The sequence below is a fragment of the Musa acuminata genome, chromosome BXJ2-1, assembly GCF_036884655.1.
Source record: "Musa acuminata AAA Group cultivar baxijiao chromosome BXJ2-1, Cavendish_Baxijiao_AAA, whole genome shotgun sequence".
Taxonomy (NCBI): domain Eukaryota; kingdom Viridiplantae; phylum Streptophyta; class Magnoliopsida; order Zingiberales; family Musaceae; genus Musa; species Musa acuminata.
Window position 1 is genome coordinate 35,477,924 of NC_088338.1, and position 20,435 is coordinate 35,498,358.

General features: G+C 35.1%; 1 pseudogene; it reads right to left on the minus strand.

The window, feature by feature from the left end:
- Window positions 1–92: 92 nt before the first annotated feature.
- On the minus strand, window positions 93–17,706 carry LOC135598250 (26S proteasome regulatory subunit 4 homolog; annotated as a pseudogene).
- Between the last annotated feature and the right edge of the window lie 2,729 nt (window positions 17,707–20,435).

A 20,435-nucleotide genomic window follows, 5' to 3' on the forward strand; every position in this document is an offset into this window, starting at 1 on the left:
TCCACAAACAAACATCTAAAAATAATATATTGAGAATCACGATAATCAAAAGCGACAAATGAGACAAACCTTCATGTTATGAGGCAAGCGAATTAATAGCTCACATGTAGTCCCTTAGGCACCCCTTCCTTCTTCTTAAACGTCACCTTCTCCTTGGCCTTCTTGAAGTCTGCATGAGTTAGCTGAGCGTAAGATGATGTAGCTACAAATTACTTTGATATGTAACTGAGGGCACTTTGGGAATGCAAGATAAAGCAAATGGGTATTAGTTTAAACTCTCAATCCAATGCAGATCAAATTCAACTAGCCGATCCAAACCTTAATTAGCCTGAGTAAGGACCTATATGGATCATATGGTTTAATACCAAATGGTGTTGTTTTTGTATTATCTTTTACTGATAATGTGTGAAAAAGGTTGGAATATTGCCCGATAAACTGGTGAGATACCAATGCAACAAGGTGTCAAGACCAGAAGTCAACCGAGCTTCTAAACCTGGTTGTAGACCTTTAGACTTGAAAACATGAAGCATAGACTTGAGTGTTCAGAGATTACCAAAAATGTCACCTGAACAAATTTCCAATATGCTTTTGTAAGTAAATCTCCCTCAACATGTAAATAACTTTATTACATCCAGCCCAAAGAATGATCGTTTCCGGTTCTTTATTCTACTTCTTATAACAAGTTTTATCCAAAGCAATGATACACTAATAAAGATTGATACAAAATTTAGCTTCCTAAAATGGTCATGATCCTCTTGCCCCAAGAAAGAGAAGTAATAAGAACTTGAATCATCAAGGAACCCCCATTCGGGTAAATTAGTGGCTTTATAAAATACCTACCAGGAACTATAACTGGGGTCAGAAGAAGTCATCTAGACAATACAGCTTTATAATATGAATCTGAAAAGCAATCTAATGGAGAACATAGACTAAATACAGCTTACATGAACCATCACATTTAAATTATAAAGAAATGAGTTACCTTTATAGAATAGGAGAGGTAATATGAAAAGTTCTCCTGTCTTTTAGTGGCTAACTTTTTAAGTGATCAATTTCTGAACATTTAATAGGAACATAGGAAAATTTCATAAAATCCCTAGGGTATGGACAACTGGCATTCAAAAGTCAATATCCATTTAAAAAAGCACGTATACATCCCAAACTAAAGGTATATAAGACCACAATAACAATTGCTGATAATATTAGTGTAATAACAAAAGCTTTATCTAACAATGACCTTCTATATAAAAGAATACAATTTTACATGTAAATATGTGACACACCTTCATCCTACTCTCTCTTAAAGCAAGCAAGCCAGATTCAGTACAGATTGTCTTGATATCAGCTCCAGAGAACTCGTCCTTTGTCATGACAAATTCTTCCAGGTTGACATTATTGGCCAGCGTCATTCTAGAGGTATGTATCTAAAGAAATTAACATGAAAATAAGAATTTAGCAAGAACCCGCAAAGTGTACAAAAACATGCACCGGTGTTCTATAAGTATCCTATATTTGTTCATGAAACATAACAAACCTGAAAAATACGATGTTTAATGTCTGGCAACGGGAATTCAATCTTCCCATCAATACGACCAGGCCGAAGCAAGGCTGGATCAAGGCTTTCAATTCTGTTGGTTGCAAGACCTTAACATCCCCCCTTGAGTCCAAACCATCTAACTGGTTCAGCAATTCCAACATGGTTCTCTGTATTTCACGCTCACCACCAGAATGAGCATCATATCTGAAATTGGTCAGATAGAATAGTCTGATAATTTTAACTATGATTTACATACAAGAGAAAGAAAAAAGTGGGACTTTTATTTCTCATCGACAGACCTTTTGGTGCCAACTGCTTCTATCTCATCAATAAAGACTATCGAAGGAGAAGGTTCATCTGCCACTCTAAACAGTTCTCTAACAAGTTTTGGGCCATCACCTAAATATTTCTGAATCAACTCACTTCCAAAAACATGCAAGAAAGTTGCTTAAGTTGAGTTAGCCACAGCCTGAAATTAAGCATTCATAAATAGTACAAAAATTAGGACTTTGCAATAACCAATGCAGATACCACAGCATTCAGATCACCATGCAACACAAATTGGATGGCAAAAACCTTTTAGGTCGCAAACCCACAAGAGAAAGATAATTCCAATTCTAAAGTGAAACTCAGTTAAGCTTTTTTTTTTTTTAATTGGCCACCACCATCTAGATTGTAAATTTGTAATAATAGAAGGTCAATTTTTTTAAAAAAAAGATATCCATTGGTAAAGAAGAAGTGCACAGGCAATAAAAACAGCCTTTCTCATTTCTCTTCTCTATTTACTCATAATAAATGCTGATAGATATACTAATCTATATTCTATACAAATGTAACTAAATAGAGATCGAGAGAATAGAGAAGAGGGAGGGTAAAGAATGTGTGGGGCAAAGTTGTAAAGTCCATGTTATGGAAATTCACATGCTACACTCTCACCTTGACAAGTAAAGTTTTCCCAGTTCCAGGCTCCCCATATGGTATAACTCCCTTGGGAAGCCTAATTCCAATATCTTCATACAGCTCAGAATGAGTAAGAGGAATTTCAACAGCTTCTTTAATTTATTGAATTTGTGCATCTAAGCCACCAATATCAGCATAAGATTCCAAAGGAGCTTTTTCAACTTTCATGACAGAAACCATAGGATCAAGTTCATCCTGAAGAAGCCCAACAACAGACAAGATCTGCAAAAGACATTTTAATATAATCACCCATTTATCCACTCAATAACAACATATCCTGATATAATATTTCAGAATTTAACAATTATGTGAACAAAAGCCACCAAGTAAGAAGCATATCATTATGTATCATGTCATGTGAAGATGCATAAAAGGTAAGGATTAGAAACATCTAAAGCACAGGCTAAAATAAAAAGGACAAAGACCAATAATTATTTTACACTTCAGTTGAATAAGATACAGGTACATAATAATTCTGCAAAATTTTCTAGATTGGAAAAATCCAGAGTTAGATGTAGCTTGACCGGTTTCTTCACCCACACCTATAAACAAGTCAAGTTGTATATTGATTCAACCAATAAAAATATTCCAGCCCATTCAGTGTAGGTTACACTGCAGAGGAGACAAAATAAGTGTCAACCAACTATAAGAAAGCTTTTCAAGAAAACTATATTTCAATCTCTGCAGCTGTCTCTTCAATAAGGATTGGACCGGACACTTGTTTTTACTCCTAGGAGAAGTCCAAAACAAGAGGTAGACAAGCTAAATAAGACATTTCTCCTTTATTTTCAAGAAATGTTTTGAGTCACTTTGAAAATATTCAAATAAGAGAAGAAGGAAAAAACAACAGAAAACAAAAGGAAGAGGTGGAGATGGAGGCAAGACATACAGGAGTGGGCGACCAAAATTTCTTCTCACATTTAGAATTTCTACGATTGTTGAAAGCAAGTACACAACCCATCTATTAAGAAGCTAAAGAGGCCACCATTTGAATAATATCCAATTATTCAAACATATAGATAAAAAAAGAACCCAAACTGTCACTTTATCAAAGACTTTGACTAACTCATAGAATTAAATGACCACTGAAAATAAATGAAACAATCTTAAAGGATTAGAATTCAAATTAAACAGAGTAGATAATATAATTTGTAAAAACAAAATCAATGCTCTAGCTACCCAACATAGGTTTCCTAGACTGAGTGACTCAACACACAAACATTTAGATACATTCAAAAGAAACAAAGTTCCTAAGAAGAAAAGAACATGATGATTCTTAAGCAGGCATATGCAACAAAACTTGGATCTCCTACAGTCCAGCACATGAATCTAATATTTTACCATGTATCCTAGCAAAATGGGGCTCAATTTACCTTCTAGACTTCAATTCTTTTGTTATATTCTTAACTTTTGGACATTTAAGATACCCCCGGCCATAGAAATTATGTTGGCAAACGTATGATGCCCACAAAGGCTTCATAATGCAAGAAATTCTCTCCCATAAAAATTGACCACAAATCACTCGAACCCCAGATCTTCAGCTAACCAAGTTCGTCGAGCCTAAATACCAGTGATCTATGCAAATGCACATAATATTGCAAGTTATTTTTCATAGAAAACTAGCAAATTAGGTATATCAAGAAAACCACAACAAATTCGCACCCTAAACACTAAAAATCTTCACCAATCCGAGATCATGCGACCAAACCATAATCATTAAACCAGCAAAACAGACCTTATTGGGCATAAGAATGGCAAAGTCCAGTTCCAGTTGATCCTTGTCGACAAAAGACGGGATCCTAACGTAGTACTCGAACTTTTTGTCCTTTTTGTCGCTATCGTGCTTCCTATCGCCGAGGCACCACTAGTTTCCCATGCCTCCGGGGGTTCCTTGGCCCATGGATCCTAGGGTTTCGAGGAGTACCACCATGAGAGCTCGAGATCGAGAGTAAGGCTTGGGGATTTGGCTTTGGAAAAGAGGTGGAAAAAGAGAAGCCGATCTCAGTTTTCATTTGCCTTCAAAGTGACACAAAATTACAAATACACCCCTCTAAATATAGTTATTATCCTTCTAATTTTAAGGTACCCTCCAATCACCATCTATTTAATTCTTAAGATTCTAACTTACATCAACATTCTATATTATATGACAAGAATGCTTAAAAAATTAAATTTTATTTTAAATATATTTAAGTTACATTTAACTCTTAAAATTATAATTTACATCAATCTTATCTGATTGGAATACTTTAAAAATTAGTTTTATTTTAAATATATTTAAGTAATATTATATATGGGATTAGGCATGACTGCAATAGAAGAATAAACTAAAAAAATTATATAAAATATTCAGAAAACAAACAAGTCAATGTGAATGATATAAAAATAGACCAGACATAAAAAGAATTCATCAATCCTAATAGTTGAGGCATTACGACTTATTAGAAATACCGTGGAAGAGATAACACATGATTCCAATTATTAGGGATGCCTTATGAAAAATTTGTATTAAAATAATAAAACGCATATGTTATATTAAAATTTAATTATTTTCATTCAAATATAATATAGCCAATTATTTAGAGCAAGACTTAAATTCTTAACTTTAATAATCAGAATGTTTTTTTTTCTCTATTTAATGGTTCACCACATTACTCCATTACGGTAAATAAAACTCATTTGACACTTACTATGTGAAATAATATGATTGCAATCAAAGCTAGATTTTAGAAGGGATTCCATCCAAAATATATAAAATTAATAAATAAATAAATACACAGTTAATCTTACAAGAAACAAGCAAGCAAGTATTCAGAGCATAAATACAATTAGTGTTTCTCATCATGATGAGATGGGCAAAATAGCATTAAATTTTCATACTCCTTTCTGCTTCTGTTAATCACATCACATCTTTAAGAAACAGAATCAGTCAATCTAATCTCTTTATAACATTAGCTTAGCAATCTTTTTGACGAAATTAAGATACTTGTTTTTCAGCCATTAACAATGGACACAGAAGCAGAAAAAAGAATTCTGTAACAATGGACAATGTCAAAATGGGCTATCGAATTACGTAAAACAAATAAAAGAAATAGTTTGTATCGATACTTACCAGCAAAGCAGCAGCAGCATCAATGGAGTGATTCAAACATAAAGACCATTCTTGGCTTGTTTGAAATATACAGCTCTAGGATCACCATCAATGCAATTTCATAAATTTTGGTCCTTTGTTGCATAACATTAATCAAGTTTTAGTCACTTCGCCATGAATGGTTGTTTAAGAGATATCAGGTGATTTTGTTTATGGGGGTCAAAACACAAATAGAGGATGCAGTATTTAGAAAAGAAAAAAAAGGAAGTCTCAAATAAAAGTAAACCTTGCATTTCTTCGACAATTATCTTTGTGAAAATTAAGTGTTGGTTGCTGAGACAATGGATCTTTTGTTCTACATACTAAGAAAGAAATGGTTCCAGACATGTTCACGTACCTCATCAAGTCTTGGGTAAGGATGCTTAGGAAGCACATCTAACACCTCTTTGTCCACAATGCACTTGCCATGAATTTCTTTATAAAGGTCTATGCATAATCTCACCAAATCTTTCTTTCTGAACGCAAGCTTGATAAGGCAACATCACTCCTCGAAGCCACTTCTAGAAAACCAGAGCTTTGTTCACAATGTACATGCCAAGAAAATTAATGCATTATTGTGGTGCTTATCAGCTTGTGAAATATCTCTCGATAGTACCTATACACTGAGGCTAGCAATTCATACCAATATCTGATTTTTCTATTACAACTAGCATCATGAACCAGTTGACTTCTATTTCCTTGTGATGACCTCAAAGAATTCACAGCAACCTTAAGGAACATTTTCTGATGAAGTAATGTACTTCCTAATCTGACAAGTAAGAACAATTATGTCATCATAATTCATTGAGGTTTAAAGTATTTTTTCCTCTGTAGTTCTAATGGTGAAGCAAACTTCCGTACATAGAAAACCTGGCTGTCAACAAATCATGCATACATAAGAATCATCTGAGAGAAAATGCAGCATAAAAACCTCCAGTTGTCTTCTTCTGTTTTTATCATCCTTCCTGAACAAGATAACATTGAGATACTATTCCTTTTACCTGTGTTGGATGCTGTCCTTGATCATCCCAGCTTTTATAAAACAGAATATTGGCTGTTGAAGCTGCCATCTAGCAACTCCACTTTTGAAATGTTTTAAAACAATTATATCTGTGTAACCTTCAACTGTAGTTATATCTGCAAATCATGCTTTCCACTCGTTAAGTCTTCCTTATACAATTCTGGACACCACAAAATTATCCATAATTAAGATCATACCTTCAGGAGTTTCTCTTCGTGGTTGAAGAAAATTCACGTGCTTCTTTTTTAATCAAAAACTTCTCCTCCTAACCTTTTTATAGCTGGCTCAAAGGAAAGTCTGGTTGATGTTGATGGCACAAACAGAGCTACCATAAGATACCCCTCCAGCATTTTGCTTCTCAATGAATTCTTCTCAATCTTTTCCATCTCAATTGCTATTTCAAATATTCCATTCAAAATATCTGGAACAAACTGTTGAGATTCACTGACATCATCAAGCTAGAACTTGTTGCCACATGAAGCTGAAAACTTCTAAGAATCAAATAAATAGCACTGGCTGCCACTCATGGGTAAATCTAAAAATGGCCTCCTTCAGGGTGTCTTGTCAAAGATGATGGTTTGCATAGTAGATTGGTGGAGACAGGATGTGCTCTGAGAAAGAGCAAGTTCTCAACACTGCTAGTTGAATGAGAAAAGATAGATGCTTGATGGCATCTCGTTGAGCGGTCGCTTGAAGTCAGCAAATCCTTCTGCATTACGAGACCTGATGGAGTGAACAAAGCCATTGCAGATTAAGAGGCAACTAAAACAACGCAAAATCATTTCTTCAGACAAATTTGAGGAGTATAAGAAAAATTAAGTTACAAAAAGAATGTATTATACAAAAACTATATCATAATAGAAATCAGAAGTTAATTAAAGGGGAAGAACAGAACAAACACAGATTAACTACAAGCACAGAACTAATGTGAGAACTAATTAACATGAAACCAACATCCTAAACAGTGTTAATTTGCCATTCATTTTGATAGTTAGAGGAGAAAGAAAAAGAATTGGTGGTAACATGAACAACAATATACTTGGAGACCATGTAAAGATCAGTTACCTCTACCGTGTAAAGATCTTTGGAGACCATGTTGAGCCAATTTTCTCTGCTCCAGACATCACTCTTCATTAGCAACCAACACTCAGCAAAATTATACTTGTTCTGATAAGGGAGAGATTGAAAACCTATCATTGGCAAACACCAACGATAGTAGAACAGTTTGTTTATTTATATCCCCGGGACATTTTTCAAGTTTATCACATAAACCCAGTTACACTCCTCTGGAATTCTTATAGTATAGAACGGTAATGAGATAGTACACTTAATTATAACTTGGTTTCATAGAATGCATAGCCTCAGTTTTGCCTTAGCTTAAAGAAACTCATCAATTTATCTGCCATAAGCAATATGAATGAAGAAATTATAGTGCGAGTCTGCTTTATGCATCTTATTAGTGCACTTATAAGGATATTATGGATGAATGAGTTCTTCATCCACCCTTCTGGTCTTAAAGTTCCTAAATATTATGTCGATCTATATTTAAATGAATTTTGCAACTGTTGAATACCACCAAAATTAGAAACTGAGAGTCTTGATGATGAGATGCATCAGTCAATGGTCAGTCCAAACCACTGGAAAAATGATCCTTAACAAAGAGCATTTTTAGATTTCACTGATTCATATTGCTACAGATAATTCAAATAAGCTTTCCATTTTCCCATGGTCTCATTTTTCACATCAATATTATAGGACTTCACCACCATTAATCTTTTTCATTAAACTATAAGTCAATGTTCAGCACTCGAATGATAATACTTAATTAATTGGTAAGTTCAGCCAGAGAAATAAAGCATATGTTTGGTTCCCTTATCCATTAGCATGGGCAATATTATATCGAGAAATAATTTGGCAATGTTCATTGAGTTAATGTTGTTAAGGCTGACTACGAGACATGATGTCCAATAGAAAAAATGGGGACACGGTGGATGTATTAGTATAATGTAACAATCATGAATTAGGTGCCAAAATTGAATAATCATGAATAAAAGCCTAAACTGAAAATGATACTTGTTAAACTACAGTAAATGCCAAGATAATGTAAGACAATGTAGGTTATAGTTCAGAGTAAAGGCAAGCATAAACATTTAAAAACAGCTAACTTGGTAGATGAATATGCCTGCCAAAGACATACCTGCACTCGAGGCAAAAGTGATTGTGATAGGACTGCAGACAGCATACTTAAAACCCCAAAAATAAACAATTAAAACATATGATCAAAGCAAAGTAGGATAATTCATCTCTTATAAATGTACTTATAAGGAGATGAACAATTGAGAGTTCCTCTATGACCCATTGAAACACAAGATGGCACTGATTGAGAAAGGATAAAATATGAAAGCAGTTCTTAACTCGCTAGTGTTAGATCATTGGCTAAAAGCCTAAAATTGGATACTGCTGTCAAGTAACTCTTGTCGGAAAGACAAAATGCATAAGAAAATCTTATTATTTCTTGAGCTAATCTAAATGTAAAGAAGTACTGAGAGGTAAACAAGTATGAAACAATGGTGTATGCAAGTCATCTATTTGGCACTCTGGTTGCTGAATAGATGTTACCAGTAAAATTTTGCACGATTTTTGTTTAAAAAGAAGCTGATTTTATTGCTCGTGGAATCAGAGGACAGATTTTGACTGTGTATCCAACTTCGCAATAAAAAGAAAAAAAATACCCATTTTCCTTGTAGCTGAAGAAGTTATCGCAGATGTTGCTGGTCTACTCTTGTTGCATCAGGTGCAGCAACTCAGCGAAGGAGGCCTCATCGTTCCCGTAGAAGGTATCGGGCATACTCAGGAGCTCGTGAATCCTCATGGCAGTGGGGTCGGAGGCATCGTCGACGATCGCCGCCGCGAGAGAAGGAGGAGGAGGAAGAGGATCTTGAAGCCCTAGGATGTGATGGGAGCTCGAGCACTCCGGTTCCTCCGGTAACTTAGTTCCGCTATTTCTCAGGGCCAGGATCTCTGGTTCCAGCAGGGACCTCACGATGGTCCAAAGCGCCCCCTGGTCGTCCCACGCCTGGTCGACGGCAACCTCCTCCGGGGGCTTGATTTTCGGCGTTTTATTGATGCCGGGACCGGCGCCGTCGCCGTACTTAGGGAGGCGGCGGATAATGCGGACCACCTCTTTCCGGTCCTGAGGCCAGGTGAGGAGGTCGGGGACGGCGCCGGGAGGTGCATCATGTGGAGCGAAGGAGATGGCGGCGACGTCGGTGGCGGTGAGGGTGGAGAGCTCATAGGCCTTCTTGAGGAAGCAGGCCCTCCTCTTCTTGAACGCGGTGCGCCGTGCCCTAGGGTCGGCGATGAACCTCACCGGCCGCTTCATCTTCGCCCGAAGAGAGACAGAGAGAGAGGAGGGCACGACGGAGGATTGACCAAGGACGGCGAAGCCAAACACGAAGAGAGGGAGAGAGATCGAAGGAGGAAGAGAAGAGAGAGCGAGAGCGGGAGTGGGATGGGGGTGGAGACTGAGGATATATGTATATATAGGCCGCGTTAAGTTCAACTGGAATCGGATCTTCTAGTGAAGCGGGTCCGAAGCATGTGCGATGCGACATCCACTCGAAACGGATCCGAAACATGTGCGATTCACGTGCTGAGTAGTCGTACGGGAGAGAAAAAAGGTTGCGGTGTGCTTATTCATTACAAACACAATAAAATGCTGTCTTCAGTATTTAGCGAAAAAATGATCTCTATAATGATTTAATAATTAGCATAAAATGTTTTCAGAATTCTCACCAATAATATATATATATATATATATATATGTATATATTTTTTAAAGCAAAGGAGAAGAAGATAATCTCTCTCTCTCTAAACATCACGGGCAACTAATTTTGATATTAATTATCCTGTGAAAGAGCTGAGCAAGCCATGAAGTTGTTCTTCCTCCTCACAATAGATAGGCTTTTATTATTTGAAATATTATTATATCATTTTTATGTATAATTTAGAAATTATGTCAGATTTTAATGAGATTTAGAACATTACATTTGATTTATACATCATAACATTACATGTATGTTGTACATATTAACATCCATTAGATAATAATTGTTATTCAATATGTTCACAATATACCATATAGCATGTGTTTGAGATCAGATCTTAGAAGTTCAGAACTTTAAGTTGTTCTCTATTGTTTAAGTTTTTTTAATGACATTTTTTATGAAACTGCTAACCAAATTATTCATTTCTTTTTGTGCTTCTGTTTTCTTTCAAAATAAAGAATAAGAGATTTTCCATAAAGACTTCACAAAGAAAGTGTTTTATAATGTCTCTCACTCTCTCTCTCTCTCTACAAAAGAATTGAGCACTCTATAAAGTAAAATGGACTAACAAAATTTTGCTGCTCAAGAGATCAAATAACCAGGAAAACACAAAACAGAGAGAAGGCCAGTACTGGGTGGAGTGCACCATCAAATAAAGTAGTATCCACCTCATCCTTACTTAGAGAGAAACATAGATTCAAATCATCCCAATTGCCTCCAACAATCTTCTGCTGCTGCATGGTGGAGATTGGTGTCAAAATGAGGTGGCTTGAGTCAAGAATTGGCAGGGATTTCATGGAGCAAATGACACAACAATGTGATGTCAGGAGGCACAACCAGACCAAACAATGGTGTTCATGCTGATGTGTCTCATATGAGGGTGTAATTAGAGAACAACTGCATCAGGTTGTGAAGAGCTTCAGGATAAAATTTCCTAGCAAACAAGTAGCAAGGTCTCTTCATTCCATTCCACAAACAAGGTTTTCAACTTTCATGACAGAAACCATAGGATCAAGTTCATCCTGAAGAAGCCCAACAACAGACAAGATATGTAAAAGACATTTTAATCTAATCACCCATTTATCCACTCAATAACAACATATCCTGATATAATATTTCAGAATTTAACAATTATGTGAACAAAAGCCGCCAAATAAGAAGCATATCATTATGTATCATGTCATGTGAAGATGCATAAAAGGTAAGGATTAGAAACATCTAAAGCACAGGCTAAGATAAAAAGAACAAAGACCAATAATTATTTTACACTTCAGTTGAATAATATACAGGTACATAATAATTCTGCAAAATCTTCTGGATTGGAAAAATCCAGAGCTAGATGTAGCTTGACCGGTTTCTTCACCCACACCTATAAACAAGTCAAGTTGCATATTGATTCAACCAAAAAAAATATTCCAGACCATTCAGTGTAGGTTACACTGCAGAGGAGACAAAATAAGTGTCAACCAGCTGTAAGAAAGCTTTTCAAGAAAACTATATTTCAATCTCTGCAGCTGTCTCTTCAATAAGGATTGCACCGAACACTTGTTTTTACTCCTAGGAGAAGTCCAAAACAAGAGGTAGACAAGCTAAATAAGACATTTCTCCTTTATTTTCAAGAAATGTTTTGAGCCACTTTGAAAATACTCAAATAAGAGAAGGAAAAAACAACAGAAAACAACAGACATTGCTCCCGCTCTCGTTGCCGCTGCTCGCTGCTGCTGTCGCTGTCGCCGCTCGTCGCTCTCGCTCCCGCTCTCGCTCCCGCTTCCTCTTTTCTCAATCAGCACCCCCTTACACACCTCTTCCTTCTTCTCCTTCAGTATACTATTAACTGTATACAGTATACTGTAATAGTATATTAATAATAGTATTTATATTTATTAGATTAATAATATATTATTTTGATTTTAATATCATTAATTTTTATTTATTTAAAATTATTATATTTAAATAATTATATTTAAAATTTTAAATAATTATATTTATTAATTATATTATATATTTTCATATTTTAGTGACTCGCTTTGCTCAAGCGAGCGCCTAGCGCCTCAGGTGTTTATGAACCTTGACGCATAGCGCTTTTTAAATCATTGACACAAATAGAGAATGCAGTATTTAGAAAAGAAAAAAAAGGAAGTCTTAAATAAAAGTAAACCTTGCATTTCTTCGGCAATTATCTTTGTGAAAATTAAGTGTTGGTTGCTGAGACAATGGATCTTTTGTTCTACATACTAAGAAAGAAATGGTTCCACGTACCTCATCAAGTCTTGGGTGAGGATGCTTAGGAAGCACATCTAACACCTCTTTGTCCACAATGCACTTGCCATGAATTTCTTTATAAAGGTCTATGCATAATCTCACCAAATCTTTCTTTCTGAAAGCAAGCTTGATAAGGCAACATCACTCCTCGAAGCCACTTCTAGAAAACCAGAGCTTTGTTCACAATGTACATGCCAAGAAAATTAATGCATTATTGTGGTTCTTATCAGCTTGTGAAATATCTCTCGATAGTACTTATACACTGAGGCTAGCAATTCATACCAATATCTGATTTTTCTATTACAACTAGCATCATGAACCGGTTGACTTCTATTTCCTTGTGATGACCTCAAAGAATTCACAGCAACCTTAAGGAATGTTTTCTGATGAAGTAATGTACTTCCTAATCTAACAAGTAAGAACAATTATGTCATCATAATTCGTTGAGGTTTCAAGTATTTTTTCCCCTGTAGTTCTAATGGTGAAGCAAACTTCCGTACATAGAAAACCTGGCTGTCAACAAATCATGCATACATCAGAATCATCTGAGAGAAAATGTAGCATAAAATCCTCCAGTTGTTTTCTTTTGTTTTTATCATTCTTCCTGAACAAGATAACATTGAGATACTATTCCTATTACCTGTGTTGGATGCTGTCCTTGATCATCCCAGCTTTTATAAAAAAGAATATTGGTTGTAGAAGCTGCCACCTAGCAACTCCACTTTTGAAGTGTTTTAAAACAATTATATCTGTGTAACCTTCAACTGTAGTTATATCTACAAATCATGCTTTCCACTCGTTAAGTCTTCCTTATACAATTCTGGACACCACAAAATTATCCATAATTAAGAATTTAAGATCATACCTTCAGGAGTTTCTCCTCGTGGCGGAAGAAAATTCATGTGCTTCTTCTGTAATCAAAAACTTCTCCTCCTAACCTTTTTATAGCTGGCTCAAAGGAAAGTCTGGTTGATGTTGATGGCTCAAACAGAGCTACCATAAGATACCCCTCCAGCATTTTGCTTCTCAATGAATCTTCTCAATCTTTTCCATCTCAATTGCCATTTCAAATATTCCATTCAAAATATCTGGAACAAACTGTTGAGATTCACTGACATCATCAAGCTAGAACTTGTTGCCACATGAAGCTGAAAACTTCTAAGAATCAAATAAATAGCACTGGCTGCCACTCATGGGTAAATCTAAAAATGGCCTCCTTCAGGGTGTCTTGTCAAAGATGATGGTTTGCATAGTAGATTGGTGGAGACAGGATGTGCTCTGAGAAAGAGCAAGTTCTCAACGCTGCTAGTTGAATGAGAAAAGATAGATGCTTGATGGCATCTCGTTGAGCGATCGTTTGAAGTCAGCAAATCCTTCTGCATTACAAGACCAGATGGAGTGAACAAAGCCATTGCAGGTTAAGAGGCAACTAAAAAAACGCAAAATCATTTCTTCAGACAAATTTGAGGAGTATAAGAAAAATTAATTTACAAAATGAATGTATTATACAAAAACTATATCATAATAGAAATCAGAAGTTAATTAAAGGGGAAGAACGAGAGCGGGAGTGGGAGGGGGGAGACTGGGGTTATATGTATATATACGCCGCGTTTAGTTCAACTGGAATCGGATCTTCAAGTGAAGCGGATCCGAGTATGTGCGACGCGACACCGGCTCGAAATGGATCTTAAAGTGAAGTGGATCCAAAATATGATTCACGTGATGATAGTCATACCAATAATATATATATATATATATATATATATATATATATATATTTTTTTTTTTTTTTTGAAGCAAGGGAAAAGAAGATAATCTTTATCTCTCTCTCTAAACCTCACAGGCAACTAATTTTGATATCAATTATCCTGTGAAAGAGCCCGCAAGTCATGAAGTTGTTCTTCCTCCTCACAATAGATAGACTTTTATTATTTGAAACATTATTATATCATTTTTATGTATGATTTAGAAATTATGTCAGATTTTAATGTGATTTAGAACATTACATTTGATTTATACAACATAACATTACATGTATGTTGTACATATTAACATCCATTAGATAATAATTGTTATTCACTATGTTCACAAGATACCATATAGCTTGTGTTTGAGATCAGATCTTAGAAGTTCAGAACTTTTAAGTTGTTCTCTATTGTTTGTGTTTTTAATGACATCGTTTATGAATCTGCTAACCAAATTATTCACTTCTTTTTGTGCTTCAGTTTTCTTTCAAAAAAAGAATAAGAGATTTGCCATAAAGACTTCACAAAGAAAGTGTTTTATAATCTCTCTCTCTACAAAAGAATTGAGCACTCTATAAAGTTAAATGGACTAACAAAATTTTGCTGCTCAAGAGATCAAATAACCAGGAAAACACAAAACAGAGAGACGACCAGTACTGGGTGGAGTGCACCATCAAATAAAGTAGTATCCACCTCATCCCTACTTAGAGAGAAACAAAGATTCAAGTCATCCCAATTTCCTCCAACAATCTTCTGCTGCTACTTGGTGGAGTTTGGTGTCAAAATGAGGTGGCTTGAGTTCAAGAATTGGCAAATGACTCAACAATCTTCTGCTGCTACTACTGCTGAGGTTGTTCTTTGATTATAAAACACTGGAAGGACAGTTAAATAGCAGATTTGTTGTACTCAAGTTTGAGCGATTAGTTTCTCTTCCAGATTGTGTTGTATAATTGTAGCTGAAAACAGATAGCAGCAAAGATTTTGTGACGATAAATACAAGTCAAACATGGAAAGAAAATGAAATTCTTCTAGTATCAGTTATGATTCGGCATGAACTAACCAGATTTGTTACAGTCGATGGCATTAAACAATTATTTGATAGCTTCAACAGTAACAGTATTCGGAACACTAAATTAAAATAGATGCTTTTGGTGCTTTGGAGTTCAATCCTCCAAATAGTGAACTGAGAAAATATTTGACTTCTTTTGACATTTGACATTATTTTCTTACAAGTTATATCGGCTTCTAATTGAATAATTAAATTTCATCCATCAGATTATTTTTTTATTTATTTCTCTAAAGGCTCAGATTAAGGGTCATCAATCCCTTCAAATTTGTACTGTGCCTCATGCATGTATCGTGCTACTATGTATGATTGCATAATGTCTCAAAGGTTTTGGTTGACGTAGTCATGTAGAACAAGCATTTTCTTACAAAGTCCTACCACTTATCACTATCTATGACAAAAATGCAAGAATTTTAGATGGATATCTGCAACATGTTCCAATTTCCTTTTATATGCTTCATTAAACCTAAGCACATGAATAAACTGAAGTAACTCAGAGGAAAAGAAAAACTATAGAACTTGGCAGTCAGCTTGCAAAGATTAAGTTACTTTTGCCTAATCTGATGTGCTTTCGGTGATTGTGACAACACTAACGAAAGTAAATCAGGAATAGGTGAACCAGAAAAAGGAAAGAATCAGTATATATGAACACAAGTTCTAAAAGATTTACCTTTTCATCAATGGTGACATGATAACTCTCATCAATAGACTGTCAACAAAACCCATATCAGTCAACAAGAATTTAGAGGCATATGGACATCCTAAAGTATGAATTTTTGAAAGAGAGAATGCTTACTGAAATATTCTTCGGGAGCTCAAAAGTGACATCTTGTGCTCAATATGCTTTTGGATGCCACTTTCCTTCAGACCAATCAACACGCATCACGGACCAATTGGCACTTCCAATAGGATCCACTATCTGCAGGATGTCGAAATGTCCTGTCTAGTTAGTGATACTTTTAAATTCCCAGATAAGCCATTACTCAGGAAAGCCAAAATGCAAAATGATCTAATGTACTTACACTCGAAAGAGTTGGAAGATAGTGTTCATTAGCATAGCAGTTGCGACTATCAAAACCTGACTGAGGTCAAGAAATGGGCAAAAATAGCAATCGGTATTGCTGGTTGATCAATCTGAGGGAGCAACCATTGAGTGATTCAACACATAAACTTTTAGATACATTCAAAAGAAACAAAGCGGCTAAAAAGAAAAAAACTTGATGATTATTAAGCAGACATTATGCATCAGAACTTGGATCTCCTACAGTCCAACCCATGAATCTAACATATTACTATGTATCCTAGCAAAATGGGGCTCCATTTACCTTATAGACTTCAATTATTTTGTTATCTTCTTAACTTTTGGAGATTTAAGGTACCCCGACAATAGAAATTATATGGGCAAACGTATGATGCCTACAAATGCTTCACAATGCTCACTCATAAAAATTGACCACAAAACACTCGAACCCTAAATCTTCAGTTAACCAAGTTCGTCGAGCCTAAATACTAGTGATCTATGTAAATACACATAATATTTTAAGTTATTTTTATCAGAATACTAGCAAATTAGGTATATCAAGAAAACCACAACCAATTCGCACCCTAAACACTAAAAATCTTCACCAATCCGAGATCATGCGACCAAAACCATAATCATTAAACCAGCAAAACTGACCTTGTTGTGCATAAAAATAGCATAGTCCAATACCAGTTGATCCTTGTCGACAAAAGATAGGATCGTAACGTAGTACTTCATTCTGATCGACGACGAAACGATGACATGGTTCTCATCGATGAGCTCGTCCAGGTTTCTGACACTTATCGGCGACTCCCGAAGATCATCGAACTTGGAGCGATCCTCCTCGTTCTTCTCCTCGTAGGGACAAAGGCGCTCCTGGTTGGCGGCGAACGCCACCTCCATGAGGAGGTAGTCTTTGACGAGCTCGACCTTGAGGATGTGGAGGCGGCACTTAGAGAGCAAGGTGATGGTGGGGAGCCAGGCAACAACCTCAGAACCCTTCTGCCTGCATTGCTTCCGTTTGACTTGGGACGGCGATGCTGCCAACTCAATCTTTTTATCCTTCTTGTCGCCATCGTGCTTCTGATCGCCGGGGTGCCCCTAGTTCCCCATGCCTCCGGGGGTTCCTTGGCCCATGGAACCTAGGGTTTTGTGGAGTACCACCGAGAGAGCTCGAGATCGAAAGTAAGCATAGGAGGTTTGGCTTCGAAAGAGAGACGATAAAAGGAGAAGCCGATCTCAATTCTTATTTGCCTTCACAGTGAAACAAAATTGCAAATACACGAGTCTAAATATAGTTATTAGCATTATAATTTTAAGGTATCGTCCAATCACCATCTATTTAATTCTTAAGATTTTAATTTATATCAACATTCTATATTATATGACAACAATTCTTAAATAATCAAATTTTATTTTAAATATATTTAAGTTACATTTAACACTTAAAATTATAATTTACATCAATCTTATCTGATATGAATACTTTAAAAATTATTTTTATTTTAAATATATTTAAGTTATATTATTTATGGGACTAGACATGACTGTAATATTAGATTAAACTAAAAAATATATATAAAATATTCAAAAAATCAACAAGTCATGTGAATGATATAAAATAGACTAGATATAAAAAGAATTTATCCACCTTAAATAGTTGAGGCATTACGACTTATTAAAAATACATATAACACATGATTCCAGTTATTAGGGATGCCATATGAAAATTTTATATTACAATAATAAAACACATATGTTATATTAAAATTTAATTATTTTTATTCAAATATAATATAGCCAATTATTTAGATCAAGACTTAAATTCTTGACCTTAATCATCAGGATGTTTTTTTTCTCTCTTTATTGCTTCGCCACATTACTCCATTATGATAAATAAAACTCATTTGACATTTACTACGTAGAATAATATTATTACAATCAAAGCCAGATTTTAGAAGGGATCCCATCCAAAATACATAAAATAAATAAATAAATACACAGTTAATCTTACAAGAAACAAGCAAGCAATTATTCAGAGCATAAATACAATTAATGTTTCTCATCAAGATGAGATAGGCAAAATGGTATTAAATTTTCATACTCCTTTGTGCTTCTGTTGATCATATCACATCTTTAAGAAACAGTATCAGTCAACCTAATCTCTTTATAACATTAGCTCAACAATCTTTTGATGAAATTATGCTACTTATTTTTTGGACACAGAAGCAGAAAAAATAATTATGTAACAACGAACAATGTCAAAATGGCCTATCGAATTACGTAAAACAAATAAAAGACATAGTTTGTATCGATACTTACCAGCAAAGCAGCAACAGCATCGATCGAGTGATTCAAACATAAAAACCATTCTTGGCTTGTCTGAAATATGCAGCTCTAGGATCACCATCCATGCAATTTCATAAATTTTAAATTTTGATCCTTTGTTGCATAACATTAACCAAGTTTTAGTCACTTCGCAATGAATGGTTGCTTAAGAGATATCAAGTGATTTTATTTACGAGGTCCAAATACAAATAGAGATTGCAGTATTTGAAAAGAAAAAAAAGAAAATCTCAAATTAAAGTAAACCTTGTATTTCTTCAGTAATTATCTTTGTGAAAATGAAGTGTTGGTTGCTGAGATGATGGATCTTTTGTTCCACATACTACTAAAGAAATGTTTTCAAACATGTTCAGGTCTTGGGTGAGGATTTGCATGAAAGCACGATGCTTAGGAAGCACATCTAACACCTCTTTTTCCACAATGCACTTGCCATAAATTTTTTCATAAAGTTCTATGCATCATCTCACCAAATCTTTCTTTCTGAACGCGAGCTTGATAGGCAACATCACTCCTCGAAGCCACGTCTAGAAAACTAGAGCTTTGTACACAATGTACATGCCAAGAAAATTAATGCATTATTGTGGTGCTTATCAGCTTGTGAAATATCTCTCGATAGTACTTATACATTGAGGCTAGCAATTCATACCAATATCTGATTTTTCTATTACAATTAGCATCATGAACTGGTTGACTTCTATTTCCCTATGGTGACCTCAAAGAATTCATAGCAACCTTAAGGAATGTTTTCTGATGAAGTAATGTACTTCCTAATATGGCAAGTAAGAACAATTATGTCATCATAATTCATTGAGGTTTCAAGTATTTTTTCACATGTAGTTCTAATGGTGAAGCAAACTTCCCTACATAGAAAACCTGGCTGTCTACATATCATGCATACATCAGAATCATCAGAGAGCAAATGCAGCATAAAAACCTCCAGTTGTGTTTTTCTATTTTTATCATCCTTCCTGAACAAGATAACTTGAGATACTATTCCTTTTACCTGTGTTGGATGTTGTCCTTGATCATCCCAGCTTTTATAAAAAAGAATATTGGCTGTAGAAGCTGCCATCTAGCAACTCCACTTTTGAAGTGTTTTAAAACAATTATATCTGTGTAACCTTCAACTGTAGTTATATCTGCAAATCATGCTTTCCACTCGTTAAGTCTTCCTTATACAATTCTGGACACCACAAAATTATCCATAATTAAGAATTTAAGATCATACCTTCAGGAGTTTCTCCTTATGGTTGAAGAAAATTCAAGTTTTTGTTCATGAAATTAGATTTGGAAGGTCAATGGTTTAATTGATAACATTTTGCTTATTTTTTATATTATGTCATATTCCAGTGTGATCCTCTGATCCCTCTCAAAAACTCATTGAACAAAAAATCCCAAAAATATAATTCCCTTTTTGTAGATGTAAGTTTTTGATTTCTTAATTTTATTTAAAAAGTTTAAATTATGTTTCTATTTATTTGGGAAATTGCATGCAGATTTTTCAATGTTGATGGTTTTTT